Raw genomic sequence first — 18,987 nt, 5'->3', positions numbered from 1 at the left:
TAACACCATACACAAAAATAAACTCAAAATGGATTAAAGACCTAAATGTAAGGCCAGACACTATCAAACTCTTAGAGGAAAACATAGGCAGAACACTCTATGACATAAATCACAGCAAGATCCTTTTTGACCCAGCTCCTAGAGAAATGGAAATAAAAACAAAAATAAACAAATGGGACCTAATGAAACTTAAAAGCTTTTGCACAGCAAAGGAAACCATAAACAAGACCAGAAATGTCTTTTTAAAAACTGTAAGGCCTCCCCTCTCTGGCCCCTACGGGTGGGATGGCTGCCCTGAGGAGGCAGGGAGGGGAGGGCTGGGCCGGCTGGCGTGCAGAGGACAATGCTGAACTTCTGCGTGGCCCCCAACTGCACGGGGATGAGCACGCAGTCGGACCTGGCCTTTATCAGGTTCCCGTGGGATCCAGCCAGATGCCAGAAGTGGGTGGAGAATTGTAGGAGAGCAGACTAAGAAGATAAAACACCTGATCAACTAAATAAGCATTATCGATTGTGTGCCACTTTGAGACTTCTATGATCTGTTGAACTATATATTTTGCAGAGGCATCAGAAAACTAAAGAATGATTGGGTTATTTTATTCTCAAAACTAATTGAAGCAGATACTTGTGAAGTCACTGGGAGAGTCCTTATAGGACAGTTCTTCAAGATAATGCAATACCAACAATATTTGATCTTACCAGCTATTTGAATAATCCACACAGTAGACACAGAAAACGAATAAAAGAATTGAGTGAAGATGAAATCACGACACTGAAACAGAAAAAAACTGATGAAACTTCGGAACAGGAACCAAACCATAAGGAAATAAAAACAGCAATGCTCAGAACCCCAGTGCAGAAGGGGGTGAAGAGCAGGATGAAGACATTTTACCTTTAACCTTTGAAGAGAAGGAAAACAAAGAATACTTAAAATCTTTATTTGAAATTTTGATTTTATGGGAAAACAGAACATACCTCTGGATGGACATGAAGCTGATGAAATCCCAGAAGGTCTCTTTACTTCTGATAACTTTCAAGCACTGCTGGAGTGCCAGATCAATTCTGGTGAAGAGGTTCTGAGAAGGCGCTTTGAGACAACAGCAGTTAACACATTGTTCTGTTCGAAAACACAGCAGAAACAGATGCTAGAGATCTGTGAGAACTGCATTTGGGAAGAAACCCTCAGGGAAGTGAGAGACTCTCACTTCTTTTCCATCATCACTGACGATGTGGTGGACATAGCAGGGGAAGAGCACCTGCCTGTGTTGGTGAGGTTTGTTGACGAAGCTCACAACCTGAGAGAGGAATTTGTGGGCTTCCTGCCTTATGAAGCTGATGCAGAAATTTTGGCTGTGAAATTTCACACTACGATAACTGAGAAGTGGGGATTAAACGTGGAGTACTGTCGTGGCCAGGCTTACATTGTGTCCAGTGGATTTTCTTCCAAAATGAAAGTTGTTGCTTCTAGACTTTTAGGGAAATATCCCCAAGCTACCTACACACTCTGCTCTTCCTGTGCCTTAAATATGTGGTTGGCAAAATCAGTGCCTGTTATGGGAGTATCTGTCGCATTAGGAACAGCTGAGGAAGTTTGTTCTTTTTTCCATCGATCACTACAACTGCTTTTAGAGTTTGATAATGTAATTTCTGTCCTCTTTCAGAACAATGAAGGGAGGGGCAAAGAACTGAAGGAAATTTGCCATTCTCAGTGGACAGGCAGGCATGATGCTTTTGAAATCTTAGTGGACCTCCTACAAGCACTTGTTTTGTGTTTAGATGGTATAAATAGTGACACAAATGTTAGATGGAATAACTGTATAGCTGGCTGAGCATTTGTACTCTGTAGTGTGGTAACAGATTGTGATTTCATCTTTACCATTGTTGTTCTTAAAAATGTTCTATGTTTTACAAGAGCCTTTGGGAAAAATCTTCAGGGGCAAACCTCTGATGTCTTCTTTGCAGCCAGTAGTTTGACTGCAGTGCTGCATTCACTAAATGAAGTGATGGAAAATATCGAAGTTTATCATGAATTTTCGTTTGAGGAAGCCACAAATTTGGCAACCAAACTTGGTATTCAGATGAAACTCCCAGGGAAATTTCACAGAGCTCAGCATAGTAACCTGGAATCTCAGCTAACCTCTGAGAGTTACTATAAAGAAACTCTAAGTGTTCCAACAGTGGAACACATTATTCAGGAACTGAAAGATATATTCTTAGAACAGCACCTCAAAGCTCTTAAATGCTTATCTCTGGTACCTTCTGTCATGGAACAGCCCAAATTTAATACATCAGAGGAGCATCATGCTGACATGTACAGAAGTGATTTACCTAACCCTGACACGCTGTCTGCTGAGCTGTAGTGTTGGAGAATCAAGTGGAAACACAGAGGGAAAGATATAAAACTTCCATCCACTATTTATGAAGCCCTTCATCTGCTAGACATCAAGTTTTTCCTAATGTTTATGCATTGCTGAAGGTCCTATGTATTCTTCCTGTGATGAATGTTGAGAATGAATGCTATGAAAATGGGCAAAAGCGTCTCAAAGCATACCTGAGGAACACTTTGACAGACCAAAATTCAAGTAACTTGGCTTTGCTTAACATAAATTTTGATATAAAACATGATTTGGATTTAATGGTGGATACATATATCAAACTCTATACAAGTAAGTCAGAGCTTCCTACAGATAATTCAAACCATTGAAATACTTAAGAGACGTTTAAAATAGGCTTTTTCTTATATTTGACATTTGAAAAAATCTGTAAGAAGTTTGAAAATATCTTACAGAAAAGTTGTAAGGTGTACGTAGGCCACTTAATCACTGAATATCTTGACCTGTAGGCCTCCCATTGAGTACGTTAGTCATTGATAATCTGCCTGTTTAAATGGCCCGTTTGAACTCCCATGCTTTGGAGACCTAACTGTTCTTCCAGAAGATAGCACTGAAAATACCATGTTGCACTCTGTGTGATCTTTGCTAATGGCAGTTTGGAATTGTATTAATTGAGTCATTTTAGACATAAAATTTATCACTGTGGATCCAATTGTCAGGTACTGAGTTATCAGTTCTTTGAAGAAATAAACTTTGAGGAATACGGGAGGAAGGAATACATTTTATGAAACGTTACAATGAAGCTCATGACTGACCTTTGAATAGTAGGAGTTTTTAGTATGCTGTTAAAAATCTGTAAGGAACCATTAAGAAAATTGTCAGACTGTAAGAGAAACGTGTGAGATCGCCATACAAGGATTTCGGTGTAGATTTTGTCTTTATCAAATGAAGTTAAAGGAACAAGTTATAGTTAAAGTTTGAATGGAAGAGCCTGCCATTGTTGTTCCACATCTGGTTATTGCTGTTTACATTCCTTTATTGAGCCTACATCTTCATAAGCTTTTTGGCAAGTATATGTTGAACACTTCTGTTTCATGGTCAAGACAGGATCAGAGGTCATCGATAGTGACAACTGATTTGTCTGTTTTATTCTGTCTTTTTCCATGACTGTATCTACTGCCTCATCTTGATTTACAAGCAAAACCTAGAAAACCTACAAAGATAACTGTTTTGTGGTTTATCTAGGAATAATACAGAAAATAATTGCTGTTATTTTTGGTGAAGAAAATCAATTTTGTATAGTTTATTTCAACCTAAATAAAATGTGAATTTTGTTAAAAAAAAACAAAAAATGAAAAACTGTAAGGCCAAGCTCTTAACTTATTTTTATTTATTTTTAATTGACAAAGGAATTAAGAAGCAATTTCTGGTTTTATACTTCATTGCCTCTGAGCTGGCATTCATGTTTTATTCTTGTGCTGCATACATTCTTTTTTTTTTTTAGTTTTATTTATTATTTTATACAGCAGGTTCTTATTAGTTATCTATTTTATACATATTAGTGTACATATGTCAATCCCAATCTCCCAATTCATCCCACCACCACCCCTCACCACTTTTCCCCCTTGGTGTCCATACGTTTGTTCTCTACATCTGTGTCTCTATTTCTGCCTTGCAAACTGGTTCATCTGTACCATTTTTCTAGATTCCACATATATGTGTTAATATACGATATTTGTTTTTCTCTTTCTGATTTACTTCACTCTGTATGACAGTTTCTAGGTCCATCCACATCTCTACAAATGACCCAATTTCGTTCCTTTTTATGGCTGAGTAATATTCCATTGTATATATGCACCACATCTTCTTTATCCATTCATCTGTCGGTGGGCATTTAGGTTGCTTCCATGACCTCGCTATTGTAAATAGTACTGCAATGAACACTGGGGTGCATGTGTCTTTTTTTTTTTTAAACATCTTTATTGGAGTATAATTGCTTTACAATGTTGTGTTAGTTTCTGCTGTATAACAAAGTGAGTAAGCCATACGTATACATATATCCCCATATCCCCTCCCTCTTGCATCTCCCTCCACCCTCCCTATCCCACCCCTCTAGGTGGTCACAAAGCACCGAGCAGATCTCCCTGTGCTATGCAGCTGCTTCTGACTAGCTGTCTATTTTACATTTGGTAGTGTATATATGTCCATGCTACTCTCTCACTTTGTCCCAACATATCCTTCCCCCTCTTCGTGTCCTCAAGTCCATTCTCTATGTCTGCATCTTTATTCCTGTCCTGCCCCTAGCTTCTTCAGAACCAATTTTTTTTTAGATTCCATATATATGTGTTAACATATGGTATTTGTTTTTCTCTTTCTGACTTACTTCACTCTGTGTGACAGACTCTAGGTCCATCCTCTTCACTACAAATAACTCAGTTTCGTTTCTTTTTATGGCTGAGTAGTATTCCATTGTATATATGTGCCACATCTTCTTTATCCATTCATCTGTCGATGGACACTTAGGTTGCTTCCATGTCCTGGCTATTGTAAATAGTGCTGCAGTGAACATTGTGGTACATGACTCTTTTTGAATTATGGTTTTCTCAGGGTATATGCCCAGTAGTGGGATTGCTAGGTCATATGGTAGTGATATTTTTAGTTTTTTAAGGAGTCTCCATACCATTCTCCATAGTGGCTGTATCAATTTACATTCTCACCAACAATACAAGAGGGTTCTTTTTTCTCCACACCCTCTCTAGCATTTGTTGTTTGTAGATTTTCTGATGAAACCCATTCTAACCAGTGGAAGGTGATACTCATTGTAGTTTTGATTTGCATTTCTCTAATAATTAGTGATGTTGAGCAGCTTTTCATGTGCCTCTTGGCCATCTGTAAGTCTTCTTTGGAGAAATGTCTATTTAGGTCTTCTGCCCATTTTTGGATTGCTTTGTTTGTTTTTTTACTATTGAGCTGCATGAGCTGTTTATATATTTTGGAGATTAATCCTTTCTCTGTTGATTCATTTGCAAATATTTTCTCCCATTCTGAGGGCTGTCTTTTCGTCTTGTTTATAGTTTCCTTTGCTGTGCAAAAGCTTTTAAGTTTCGTTAGATCCCATTTGTTTATTTTTGTTTTTATTTCCATTACTCTAGGAAGTGGGTCAAAAAGGATCTTGCTGTGATGTATGTCATAGAGTGTTCTGCCTATGTTTTCCTCTAAGAGTTTTATAGTGTCTGGCCTTACATTTAGGTCTTTAATCCATTTTGAGTTTATTTTTGTGTATGGTGTTAGGGAGTGTCCTAATTTCATTCTTTTACATGTAGCTGTCCAATTTTCCCAGCACCACTTATTGAAGAGACTGTCTTTTCTCCATTGTATATCCTTGCCTCCTTTGTCATAGATTAGTTGACCATAGCTGCATACATAGCAAGTCTATTAGCCTCACAGGGATATTTTGAGGACCAAATGTAATGATATATGTGAAAATAATATGGCATAAATATAAAAATATTATCACATACTTAAATGTAAAGTATTTAAAGTGCTCAAACTTGCTTTGCACTAAGGATGAGAAAGAAGCCTCTTCTCTATTATGTTACACTATTTTGATATTATTCTGGCTAAAATGTAAAAACTCAGATGGTTACATAGTTATATAGATTCTGACCACATGGAAAAAAAATCCTTTAAATTGGGTAATTTTTCAAGAAGGTGTAGAAGCTGCAAGTGGCAACCAGTGGCATGATTTGCGACTAATAAGACCTTGCGTTATCTGAAAAAGTTACTTATTTGGAACAGTGCTCCAGGAAATCTAATTTGAGATCATTTAAATGTCAGTAAATTAAGGGGCCCAGATGATTAAATATAGTGTACAGATATTAAAAGCTGCAGGGATGAAGGGCACGAACATTATTCTCATTCTGATTAAGAATTGCTACACAGAGTTCTTTTTCTAGTATAGTAGAAATTAAAAGCTATACCTTTTGTTTTATACTTCTGAAAACTTAATAGTGGATTAGGAAATGTGGAGAGAAGAGAGAATAATACATTGTGATATCCTTAAGATCTTGAGTGCTTTCCCTTGCCTTTAGAGTAAAATTCACTGAAAACTACGTTGGAGAAGGTGTTGTAAAATTCTTGGGATTTGCATTTATGACTTCCATTCCAAGATCCCCTTGTGGCCACATTAAATTAATATTTAAATTTGTTTATTGAATGATTACTATATCCTGGGCAACAGATACAGAGGGAGAAAGAATCCACAGAAGTATGAGGCATGATGCTTTTGAAGGGTGTCTCAGTGTAGGGCAAATGTTCTGGAACTTAAGTAAGCCTAAGAATCACCTGGAGAGCTGGTGAAAATGCAGATTTTCAGCACTCATCTGCAGAGCTTCTGATTCCACAGGGCTGGGGTGGAGCCCTGGAGTCTGAATTACTACCAAGAACTCCAGGTAATTCTGATCCACACTCTACAAAACACTGGTCTGGAGGAAGCAGCAGTTATGTACAAAGAACTGTGGTAACAGTAGAGGTACAGAGCCTAACGGGAGTATTGGGGATGGGGAAATGACTTGGGACTGGTGAAATTTAAGGAAGTCTGCAAAAAGAAGGCTGGTTTGAGCTGGGCAATGAGGAAAGGGCAGGACCGCTACAGGTGGATATAGTGAGGTAGCAGGGTGGGGAGAATCAGAGAGGAGGTGACAGGAGGCATTCCAGGTGGAGGGTTAGCAAGCAAAAAGGTACATATGTGAAAGCACTTGGTGAATGGCAAATAATCTGATATGGCTGGATTGTAAAATGCCTGTAGGATTGTAGTGGGAGATACAATAAAAAAAAAGGGAGCTGAGTATAGACAGTGGAGTTCTTTGAAGGAGTTTGACTTCGTTTCAAAGGCAACAGGAGTCTTTGAGGTTTTCTAAGAAGGAACATGGCATCATTACTTTTGCTTTCACTAGTGACTCATGAATTCTTCACAACAACCCTTTAAGAGTTGTGGTATTATCTCCATTTTACAGCTGAAGAAACTGAGGCTCAGAGAGATGAAGTCCCGTGCCTGAGGTCTCCTAGCCAGTACCTAGCATAGTTAGAATTCAAACTCAGGTTCCCAAACACAGTCCTTAGGTGGTTGTAGAGGTAACAGTCAATGTGGATGCTGCTCACTACAATGGGGAACATGTCCATTATTCATCATGCAGTAAAAGGTTGTCATGCACAGTGTTAGGCACTCAGTTTGTTTTACAAAATTCTTCCAAAAATCAGATATTCAATTACACAATTTAAAAAGCTAAATTGTATTACAAGTCTTGAAAAGAACAACAGGAGTCCCTTACCCCCATGCCTCAGTCCAGTCCTGTTCTCCAGAGGCAACCACTTTTATCTCTTTCAGCATTTTTTCCTGCTCTGGTATATATTTCTGTTGTTACCAAACCAAACTTGGGTTTGCTCGCCAGATGCACAGCAAAGCCAATCTACTGACACCAGGTTGTGATGAAGTAAAGAACAGTGTTTAGTTGTAGGGTGCCAAGCAAGGGAGTGGGAGACAGCCTTAGAGCCACTCCAAGTTTCCAAGTTGGTCTTTGAGTTCTTTAATGGGGAAGAAACAAGAAACTGTGGTTAATCATTGTCTTGTGACATTTCTTAAACGCAGTTTTGGCAGTCAAGATGCCTATGCTTTACAAGTCTCTGGTCTGGTGGTCTATGACGGGGGTGGGGCAGGGGGGTGTCTGTCAGCTCATCTTGTCCTGGAGAAACAACCATAGTCTGTATGTTAACGATGTTATCGACAACAGCAATTGTAGTCATCTGATTCTGGTTGGTTAGAATTTAGGTAACACAGGATTGAGGTCAGAGGGGACAAGAAAGGGAATAAAGTTTTGGATAGAGAGGTTAATCCTAAACTTGGCAGGAGAACTTGGGTTTTAGGGGAACTCAGTTTCATTTCCATATTTTTTAAACAATTTGCATCTACATCTGTTTATTTTTTTTTACATTTATGCAGCCATTATGTTGCAACTATGGAAAACAGGATTTATTTTTCTTATGCCCTCCCGCCAAACCTATATCCCTATTCTCTCATTAGTTATAATTTTAAAATCAATATTATATGTGCAGCAAAGGAAACCATAAACAAGATGAAAGACAACCCTCAGAATGGGAGAAAATATTTGCAAATGAATCAATGGACAAAGGATTAATCTCCAAAATATATAAACAGCTCATGCAGCTCAATATTAAAAAAACCAAACAACCCAATCAAAAAATGGGCAGAAGGCCTAAATAGACATTTCTCCAAAGAAGATATACAGATTGCCAACAAACACATGAAAGGATGCTCAACATCACTAATCATTAGACAAATGCAAATCAAAACTACAATGAGGTATCACCTCACACCGGTCAGAATGGCCATCATCAAAAAAATCTACAAACAATAAATGCTGGAGAGGGTGTGGAGAAAAGGGAACTCTCTTACACTGTTGGTGGGAGTGTCAATTGATACAGCCACTATGGAGAACAGTATGGAGGTTCCTTAAAAAACTAAAACTAGAACTACCATATGACCCAGCAATCCCACTCCTGGGCATATATCCAGAGAAAACCGTAATTCCAAAAGATACATGCACCCCAATGTTCACTGCAGCACTATTTACAGTAGCCAGGACACGGAAGCAACCTAAATGTCCATCAACAGAAGAATGGATAAAGAAGATGTGGTACATATATACAATGGAATATTACTCAGCCATAAAAAGGAACGAAATTGTGCAATTTGCAGAGACGTGGATGGACCTAGAGACAAGTAAGTCAGAAAGAGAAAAACAAATATCATATAATATTGCTTATATGTGGAATCTAGAAAAATGATACAGATGAAGTTATTTGCAAAGCAGAAATCGAGACACAGACGTAGAGAATGGACGTATGGATCCCGGGGGGGAAGGGGGGAGGTGGGATGATTTGGGAGATTAGGATTGACATATATACACTACTATGCATAAAATAGATAACTAATGAGAACCTACTGTATAGCACAGGGAACTCTTCTCAATGCTGTATGGTGACCTAAATGGGAAAGAAATCCAAAAAAGACGGGATATATGCATAGCTGATTCACTTTGCCCTACAGCAGAAACTAACACAATATTGTAAAGCAACTATACTCCAATAAAAAAAAATAAATTCAATATTATCTATGCAAACATTATTTTGATTATTGTGCATTGCCGAGTCATACTGTGACTATTAAAAATCATATGATTGGGATTGACATATATACACTAATATGTATAAAATAGATAACTAATAAGAACCTACTGTATAAAAAAATAAATAAAATAAAATTCAAAAAAAAATTGTACAGTTTTACTTTCCATAGAGTTAACAATTCCCTTGTTTTCTGTTTCTTTGTTTTATTTACATATTGCTCCCTACATTTTCCCTAGACTCTCTACCATATAGCTAAAACCCCTTGACCGGTGTTCTTGCAGCCCGATCTCTCCCTTGCTCCTCTCTTCTCCCCACCTTTCATATCCTGCATCTCCCGGCTCAGACCTTCTTCATGCCGATCTGGACTGGTTCCTTTCTAAGCCAGTTCCACAACTGCCGTCCTGGGGGCTTTCCTTCATCATTGTGTGGGGGAATTTTCTTCACCTCTTTCTTGTGTTGATCCCCACTTTCCTGGACTCCACTTCTCACTCAATTTTGGTTTACTTGTTTTAGTGCAGCCCATCTTCAAATAGCTTGCTAAGAAGGTGTCATGTTGTGATTTATAATAGTAAATTTATATTTGATCTTTATCCCCTTTTTCTGGTACAGAGCTCCTAAAACCCTTGGAATTTCCCAAATTTCCTAAGTGTTGAGAACAACAGTGGTGTCTTCTGTTATGTTAATAAGGTGATTTAGGAAAGCCCCTGTGTCACGAAAGGGTGGGGGCTTGTTGCCAGGGGAACCAACCCTGGGAATAGAGTGTTGGAACTTTCAGTCCTGCCCCCGACCTCTTGGGGGGGAGATGGGCTGAAGATTGAGTTCAATCACCAATGGCCAATCATTGAATCAATTACACCTGTGTAATGAAGCCTCTATAAAACCCCAAAAGAATGGGATTTACAGAGATTCCAGTTTGGTGAACAAGAATGCATCCATATGCCGCCCAGCCAGGGCCCCAAACTCCACTGGGATAGAAGCTCTTTTGTTCTGGATGTTGCCCTAAGTATCTCTTCATCTGGCTGTTGATTCGTATCCTCTAATATCCTTTGTAATAAATCGGTAATCTAATAAGTACAGTAGTCCCCTCCACCCTTATAAGCGGTTTCACTTTCCGTGGTTTCAGTTACCTGGGGTCAACCACAGTCTGAAAATCTTAAATGGAAAAATTCAAGAAGTAAACAATTATAAGTTTTAAGATGCACACCGGTCTGAGAAGCACAATGAAATCTCGCATTATTGATCTTTGTCCCGCCCAGAACATGCATCATCCCTTCGCCCAGAGTATCCCGCCTGCCCGTAGTCAGTTAGTAGCTGGCTCCATTATCAGAGTAACTGTAGAGGTATCACAGCCTTGTGTCCAAGTAACCCTTATTTTACTTAATAATGGCCTCAAAGCTCAAGAGTAGTGATGTTAGCAATTCAGATACACCAAAGAGAAGCCACAAAGTGCTTCCTTTATGTGAAAAGGTGAAAGTTCTCAACTTAAGAAGGACAGAAAAAACATCGTATGCTTGAGGTTGCTAAGATCTACAGTAAGAACAAATGTTCTATCCGTGAAATTGTGAAGAAGAAAAGAGAAATTCATGCTAGTTTTTCTGTCACACTTCAAACTGCAAAAGTTACGGCCACAGTGTGAAGTAAGTACTTAGTTAAGATGGAAAAGGCATTATATTTGTACAATAAGTTATTTTGAGAGAGAGAGACCACATTCACATAACTTTTATTACAGTATATTGCTGTAATTGTTCTATTTTACTATTATTAGTTACTGTCGTTAATCTCTTACTGTGCCTAATTTATAAATTAAGCTTTATCATAGGTGTGTATGTATAGGAAAAAACATTGTCTATATAGGGTTCAGTACTATCCATGGTTTCAGGCATCCACTGGGGGTCTTGGAACACATCCCTGGGAATAAGGAGGGACTACTGTATTCAGAAATTAAAAATAGTAATAAAATAAAAGGAAGTCTTTTTTTCTAAAATTCTTTCCACCATTGAGTTTTCCTCTGGGCTTCAATGAGACTATGCTTTATTACAGTACATTGTTCTATTTTATTATCAGTTATTGCTGTTAATCTCTTACTGTTCCTACTTTACACAATAGACTTTATCATAGGTGTATATGTATAAGAAAAAACATAGTATATATAGGGTTCGGTACTATCCATAGTTTCAGGCATCCACTGGGGGGATCTTGGAACATATCCCCCTCACATAAGGGGGGAACCACTGTAAAATGTTTCTCTGACTTCTGTGAGCTGCTCTAGCAAATTACTTGAACCCAAAATCTTTGGACTCTCTGGTTTATAAACAGTCAGAAGCACAGGTGACAACCTGGACTTGCTGTTGGCATCTGAAGTGGGGGGCAGTCTTGTGGGACTGAGCTCTTAACCTGTGGGATCTGCTGCTATCTCCCTGTGGATGGTGTCAGAATTGAGTTGAATTGTAAAATGCTGGGCTCCTGTGGGAGAATTGCTTGGTGGTGTGGGGAAAAGCCACATTTCTGGTGTCAGAAGTGTGAGTGTGGTAGTAGTGTGAGAGTAAAGGAGAAACACAGGAGGGAAGAGCCCGAGTTTGAATTTTTCCAACTTGGAAGGATTTATGGGGGATAACTTTTTCTGGTACTTCACATCTCTGAGAAAGTATTCTGATTTAACACGTGGTATAATAGTTCACGCTGGGCACTAAGTGGGTGTTCTTTTTTTTTTTTTTTTTTTTTTATTTAATTTTATTTTAAGTGGGTGTTCTTAATATGGAAACATATCCTTCTGTTCTGGGAATTTTTCTTGTATTATTTCTTTGATTTCCTACCCCTATGTTTTTCCTGTCTTCTATTTCTGAAACTTCTATTATTTGGGTGTTGGTTCCCCTCAACTGATTCTTTAATTTTCTTACATTTACTCACTTTATTCTATCTCTTTTTCTTCAGTTCTACTTTTGGGAAATATTCTCAACTTTATCTTTCACCACCTGTAATGGATTTTAAAATGTGGCCAGGATGCTTTAAGTTTCCAAGAGCTCACTCTTAATTTCTAATCATCGTTGTTTTTCTTTTAAAAAAATATCCTGGATTCAATATTTTCATAGATTCAACAATTATTTCTAATCTCTCAGGCTATTAATTATAAATATTTTGAAGTTTTTTTCTACTTTATGGGTTGTCTAGTTCCACTGAGTTGTTTGCTTATCTTGGTCTTTATGTTGGAGACTTTCTTTAGATTTGCTCTCATTGTATTTAATGGCTATGCACAAAAAACTTATAAGCTCCTTGTTTATCAGTGGTGGTTTTGACTGGTAGTCTGCACTGTAGGAGAGTTATGAAGGGCCCAGCTGTCAGTATCTGTCACTTCAGAGAGAAGTGCCCCATTCTTCCTGGGTGATAGATACAAACTTGGCTAACAGCATTCTTGGAGCCAAGCAGGGAAAGGGGAATGCTGGGGCTCCTTGCCATTTATTTATTTATTAAAAAAATTTTTTTCTGGTTCAGGATAATTCATTACTTTTGTTTAGTCTCCTTTAATCTTGAATAGTTTCTCAGTCTTTCTCTTTAATGGCCTTAACATTTTTTTTTCAGCTGCACCGTGGCATGCGGGATCTCAGTTCCCCCACCAGGGATTGAACCCATGCCCCCTGCAGTGGAAGCAGGGAGCCTTAACCACTGAACTGCCAGGGAAGTTCCCTTTCAGTATTTAGACTTTCACTCAAGTCCTTTGTTTTCAGCCTGGTGTCCCTAAATTGTTTAATTTCTTCAGAGTATAAACTTCCCTTCTGTCCATATAGGGGAGAGAAGGCCTGGGTCTGTAAGGAGGGAAAGGAGAGGGGTGAGTAGATGTGCTTCTTATGCAGGTTTTCAATCCCACAGTTCGCCTCCTGAAAAAAACAGAACAGGATCTGTCCTTGCCTACCTTTGCCTCTCTTTTCTTTCCACAAAATTTATTGAGTGGCTAGTATGTTGCAGACTCTACCATCTACCTAGAATAAAATGGTGAATAAAGACAAATGTAGTCTTTACCTTTGTGGAGCTTATAAAGAGAACCTAATTAATGGCAAAAATTAATGTAAATTTATAACTAAGACAAGTGCTAAGAAGGAAAAGTAAGAGGTAAAAATAAAAACAACAGCCATAATAACCATAACAGCTAATAGTCTCTTATTCCTATCCTGGAGGAGTGCGTAATGAGAGGTTTGACCTAATTAGAAAGTTTGGAAGTTTTAGCTGAGATCTGAAACGCAATAAAGGAGTTAATTAGGGGATGGTGGGGTGGGAGCATAGGTAGCCTCAAGGAAGACAGGGAACAACTTGTGGCGAATACCTGGGGTGGGAAGCTGTCTAGAGAAGCCTGAAAGAAGGCCAGTGTGACTGGGGTAGACAGTGAAGCTACACATAGCTGTGATTACATTAATATTCACTAATTAAAACTCTAAGTTTAAAATCAAGTTTTTCCTTAAGCCTTTAAGTTCAACGTAAAGCTTTGTTATTCTATTCATAAACCTGGTATTTTTGTATAAAAATTTTAAAAAACACTTTCACTTGTTCTTTAACTCAGTAGATTTTCCCTTAAATTTTTTACCTTAAATACATTTGGAAATTTAATAAATTGATTCCCATAAACATTTCAAATACTTGACAGGGTAATCTTACATACCTAATAAGCAAAATGTTTCTAAGTCCTATAGTAATGCTGATAAATTTAATAACCCAAAATTATAATGGTCTAAATTACATTCTGATGAGCATTCAAACTTTGTATATACACATAACAAAATTCTCTTACTCCTTTCAGTATTTAATGATATTTAAACATTTCAAATTAAAAATATAATTTTAGAATCTCTAATAGGTCAATTTTTACTAAATGTCTCAATTACCTTAAATTGCAAACACACAGATTATCAAGATAATACCAAAGTGTATTCCTAAAATGAGAACAGTTATTTACTGAGGGTTTGGTTTGCTTCAATATTTATATGCCTATTTCTGTATCTTATTGGCTATTAGGGTTGCCAGATTTAGCTAATAAAAATATGATACCTAGTTAAGTTTGAATTTCAGGTGAACAACAAATAACTTCAGTAACTGAGATTTAATTAAAATGGGTGTCCTGTATTTTATCTGGCAGCCTTACTGGGTTTGCAAAATCACTTACCCTACTAGGAGAGCAGAGTTAGACCATTTCTGGTGGGCTGTACTTACTTGGTCAGAGATTTGTGGTCATAATATTGTTACAGGGTCAAAAATTCGTGACTATAATATGGTTACAGATTAGGGATCTTAATCAGAAATTGCAGAGACCTGGGTTCTACTTCATGGATGATCCTACCCAAGTCACAGTTTAACATGATGAGCTATTTCAAATTACCTGAATTTGACCTGCTATGTCAATGGTGACCCCAAGCCCATGCATTTTAACTTGGATATAGTTTTGCAACCATGGACATCATGGATTCTTTTGGGTGTCTTCTAGGTTTCACCATTATCTAATTTTTATTATAACTGGTTTTAACTTTTTATGTCACTTGAGTTGATGGAATTGGAATAATGTGGCTTTTTCCCCCCGTAAAAGCAATGGGGAACCAGAGAAGAGTTTAAGCAACAGTGTGATGTGACCAAATTTTTGTCTTTGGGAAAAAAATCACACTGGTTGCTGCACGGAGAATAAATAGGAGGGGTTTGAAGTGGGTGACAGAGACTACTTGTGAGGCTTTTGCAGTAGAGAAACTCAGAGATGTTGATGAACTTGGTCGATGCTGATTAACAGGACAAATTTGAGCTATTTTGAAGGCAGAATCAATAGCATATGGTGATGGATTGATATAGGCAGCAAGAGAGAGGGAGGTATCAAGCATGACTCCCAGGTGTCTGGTGTGAGTGACTGGATGAATATGGATGCCATTCACCCAGATAAGAAACAAGTGAGGAGGAGAAGAGCGGTTTGTTTTATTTTTAAAATTTTTTAAAAAGAATGTATATATACGTATAACTGAGTCACTTTGCAGTACAGCAGAAATTTTAATTAATTTATTTATTTATTTTTGGCTGTGTTGGGTCTTTGTTGCTGCGCGTGGGCTTTCTCTGGTTGCGGCGAGCAGGCGCTACTCTGTTGTGGTGTACGGGCTTCTCATTGCGGTAGCTTCTCTTCTTGCAGAGCATGGGCTCTAGGCATGTGGGCTCAGCAGTTGTGGCTCGCGGGCTCTAGAGTGCAGGCTCAGTAGTTGTGGTGCAGGGGCTTAGTTGCTCCACGGCATGTGGGATCTTCCCAGACAAGGGATTGAACCCATGTCCCCTGCATTGGCAGGTGGATTCTTAACCACTGCACCACCAAGGAAGTCCTGAGCCATTTGTTTTAAAATTTTCTTCCTTTGTTTGCTCTGAGGGGAGAAACAGTGAGTCCAGTCTGGGCATACTAAATTAAAGATACATTTAGGACACACAAGTGGAGATGGTCAGCAAACATCTGGAAATGCATTTCTAGATCATACTTTGGTTTCCATCTATGGCTATAGAATCCAGAATTTCCCACAGCAACATAATTAAAATTTGTGTTTTCAAAGGTTTTCTACCTGGTCACGTTTCTCCAAAGAAACCTGCAACGTGCAATGTGTCCAAAATCCATTTTAGCATTAGAGCGGCTGTTCTGAACTGGAACATTCTGCTCTCTTGTTGGTTGATGACAGTATTTAAAAAATGTCACTTCATTGATAGATTCAGGGTCATACCCCTATTTTTGGTACTTATTTGATTGATGTGTATTTATTTGAACCAATATCCAGAAGAATACTGTTTATATGACCTAATTTAGTCTTGAATTTTGTGCCTTGTTACTCTGTTTAACGATGCTAAGCTATTTAGAAGAAGTAGGTAAATAATAAATCTTTAAGCTTGGAAGACCTGTTTACAGTCAATTGACTTCTACCTTCAGGAGATGGGGAATTAATGAACTCTATGCTTTCTGTGACAACAGATTTTACTCAATTCTTTTCAGGTTGTTGCAAAGAATTCTTTTACCTTTTTCAATTAGCCAGGACTTCCTGACGATGTTTTTAATGTAGGGAATCCCTGCTCTTCAAGACATAGCTTTGTGGTTTGTACACTTTGCTGGTATGCTTTATGTAGACAGTGGCTTGACTAATATTTTGGTCTGTTTCTCACTTTGTTTTTCCAAGCCCATGCATCTTTTTAATTTATTTTATTTTATTTATTTTTGGCTGCATTAGGTCTTTGTTGCTGTGCACGGGTTTTCTCTAGTTGCAGCGAGCAGGGGCTACTCTTCGTTGTGGTGCGCTGGCTTCTCATTGTGGTGGCTTCTCTTGTTGTGGAGCACCGGCTCTAGGCATGCAGGCCTCAGTAGTTGTGGCACTTGGGCTTAGTTGCTCTGCGGCATGTGGGATCTTTCAGGACCAGGGCTCGAACCCGTGTCCCCTGCATTGGCAGGCGGATTCTTAACCACTGTGCCACCAGGGAAGCCCCAAGCCCATGCATCTTTCATTCTTATTCAGAATAAGTAGTTGGAGCTGTTCATGGCAGTTTTCATTCATTCTTCTATTTATCTATTTTTGTAGGATATCTTGGGATAATTAATTGCAAGGACAGAGCCCTAAAAATAGCTAGCTTCTGAAGTGAACTTTTATAACACTATGTTAATTATTTTGATTTTTATTCAGCTGTGGAAAACCATTCATCTGTTCTATTCAAGCTATTTTTCTGATTACTGAAAATGAGAATATAATTCTTATTTATTAACTACCATCAGTACTTTTTCTGGGATAAAAAGTATTGCTGTTTCTATTCAATACAACTTTTGACTAATTAATTAGAATGTATGCCCACATTATCACGAGTATTTATCTCTATATTTGGAAAGAGGACAAGAACACTTTTAGAGTTCTAATTTAACATGTAAATTCTTGGCGGGCCTGGTTCCATAGCTAGTCTGGGCCTTAACAAATCATCTTGAGAGTAAATTGCTTACTGATAATAAATGATGAATAACTCTTAAGTATTTAGTGTCTGGTAACCTGAAATCTTTCTTTCTAAATGATGAGTGGTTAGCAGAAAATAAAAGATAGACCATGATATCATTAAACAGGTAATCAAATTAGTTGTGATATAGTTTTCAGGAGCCAGGAGAGCATAGCAAGGAGCCTTTCCAACCTTGTGGTTAGTTTTTAGAGTGCTTTGTTGGCTAACGCAGGATCAGGGGTAAGATGATTACAATCAAATTTCAATGATATACAAGGAATCAAGCCAGAAAGCAGTGGGAGTCAGAATCAGAGACGGAAGAAAAATGAAAAAAGCAGGCCTTGAGAACAGTAGTCCAGAGACTAAAATCCATAAGGAGAGGCAACATGTGAGATGCAGATAATACCAAAGAGGTCTCAGGAAGAGGGGGAGCAGGTCCAAGTGAGGCTATAATACTGTAAGAGACCACTTTGACTGGGACCAGCATCTATAACTTAGGCTTAAATTTTCCCTTTACTCACCTAGTCATAGGAAAATCCTCAAGAGATCATAGCTGCAGGTTGAGGGAAACATAGTAGTATGATAAGAGGCCGATCAAGACACTTACCACTCTGCTCATGCAATTTATTTGTGCCTTCAGTGGCTGGAAGTTAAGTTTGACACTTGGCCATCTGGGGCCCACTAGGCAACCAAGCAAAAAATTAGGTTATGGTTTTTGCTGGGTGATTGACATTATGTAGAAGAGTAAAAGTGCTGAAACATGGTGCAGCAGAGATGACCATGAAGGGAACTTGGGGGAATCTCCTGGGGTGTTCTGTTGTTCTACAAGTATGCCCACAGGTAAAGCATAATGGTCCATTAATGAAACTATGCAAGTAGGGCAAATGAGAGTTCAGATCCCTCAGGAATGAAAATTGGATCATACCACCCAGGTAAACATCCTAAATAGTCAATAGCTGCCTACCAGGAGTATTGATAGGTACCAGAAAAATGGTGTTTATAAAGTCTTATGAAGTATATATTTTATGCATATTTAATGCAAACAATATTGAGCATGAAGTATTTAAATAGTAATATCCCAAACTACTTTGCCTTGGATGGTGGTGGTCTATATTTCATTGTGTTACCCAGGAGGTATCAGAGCACTTTACAAAAGGAAAATCTTTTAAATTTGGATTCCAAGTAGGAAGAGACTTTCAGCCAAAGAGGATATAAACTCCTGTTTCCTCCCTGCCTCCACCCCACCCCCACCTCCTGTCACTGTGTTCAGAACCATGTGGTGTGTTGGAGAAAGAATAGAGTCATCTAAAAGTGTGCAAACACAGAATGCTCAGGTTAAGGAAATATAGTTATTCTCACCCCTTAATTACCACCTTCTATTTCTCTCCTGAGGTCTATTGTTCTTGTTCCCATAGCCTATAATGAGGTTAGCCTGTGTCCTGAATTTCTCCTATCATATGCTGATGGTAGACATCACTAATCAGTT

General features: G+C 38.3%; 1 pseudogene; it reads left to right on the top strand.

The window, feature by feature from the left end:
- Positions 1 to 343: 343 nt before the first annotated feature.
- Positions 344 to 2,704, top strand: LOC118888375 (annotated as a pseudogene).
- The last annotated feature ends 16,283 nt before the right edge of the window (positions 2,705 to 18,987 follow it).

The sequence above is a fragment of the Balaenoptera musculus genome, chromosome X (genome assembly GCF_009873245.2).
Source record: "Balaenoptera musculus isolate JJ_BM4_2016_0621 chromosome X, mBalMus1.pri.v3, whole genome shotgun sequence".
Classification (NCBI taxonomy): domain Eukaryota; kingdom Metazoa; phylum Chordata; class Mammalia; order Artiodactyla; family Balaenopteridae; genus Balaenoptera; species Balaenoptera musculus.
The sequence above is the reverse complement of the archived record's forward strand: the minus strand, read 5'-3'. Positions and strand labels throughout refer to the sequence as shown.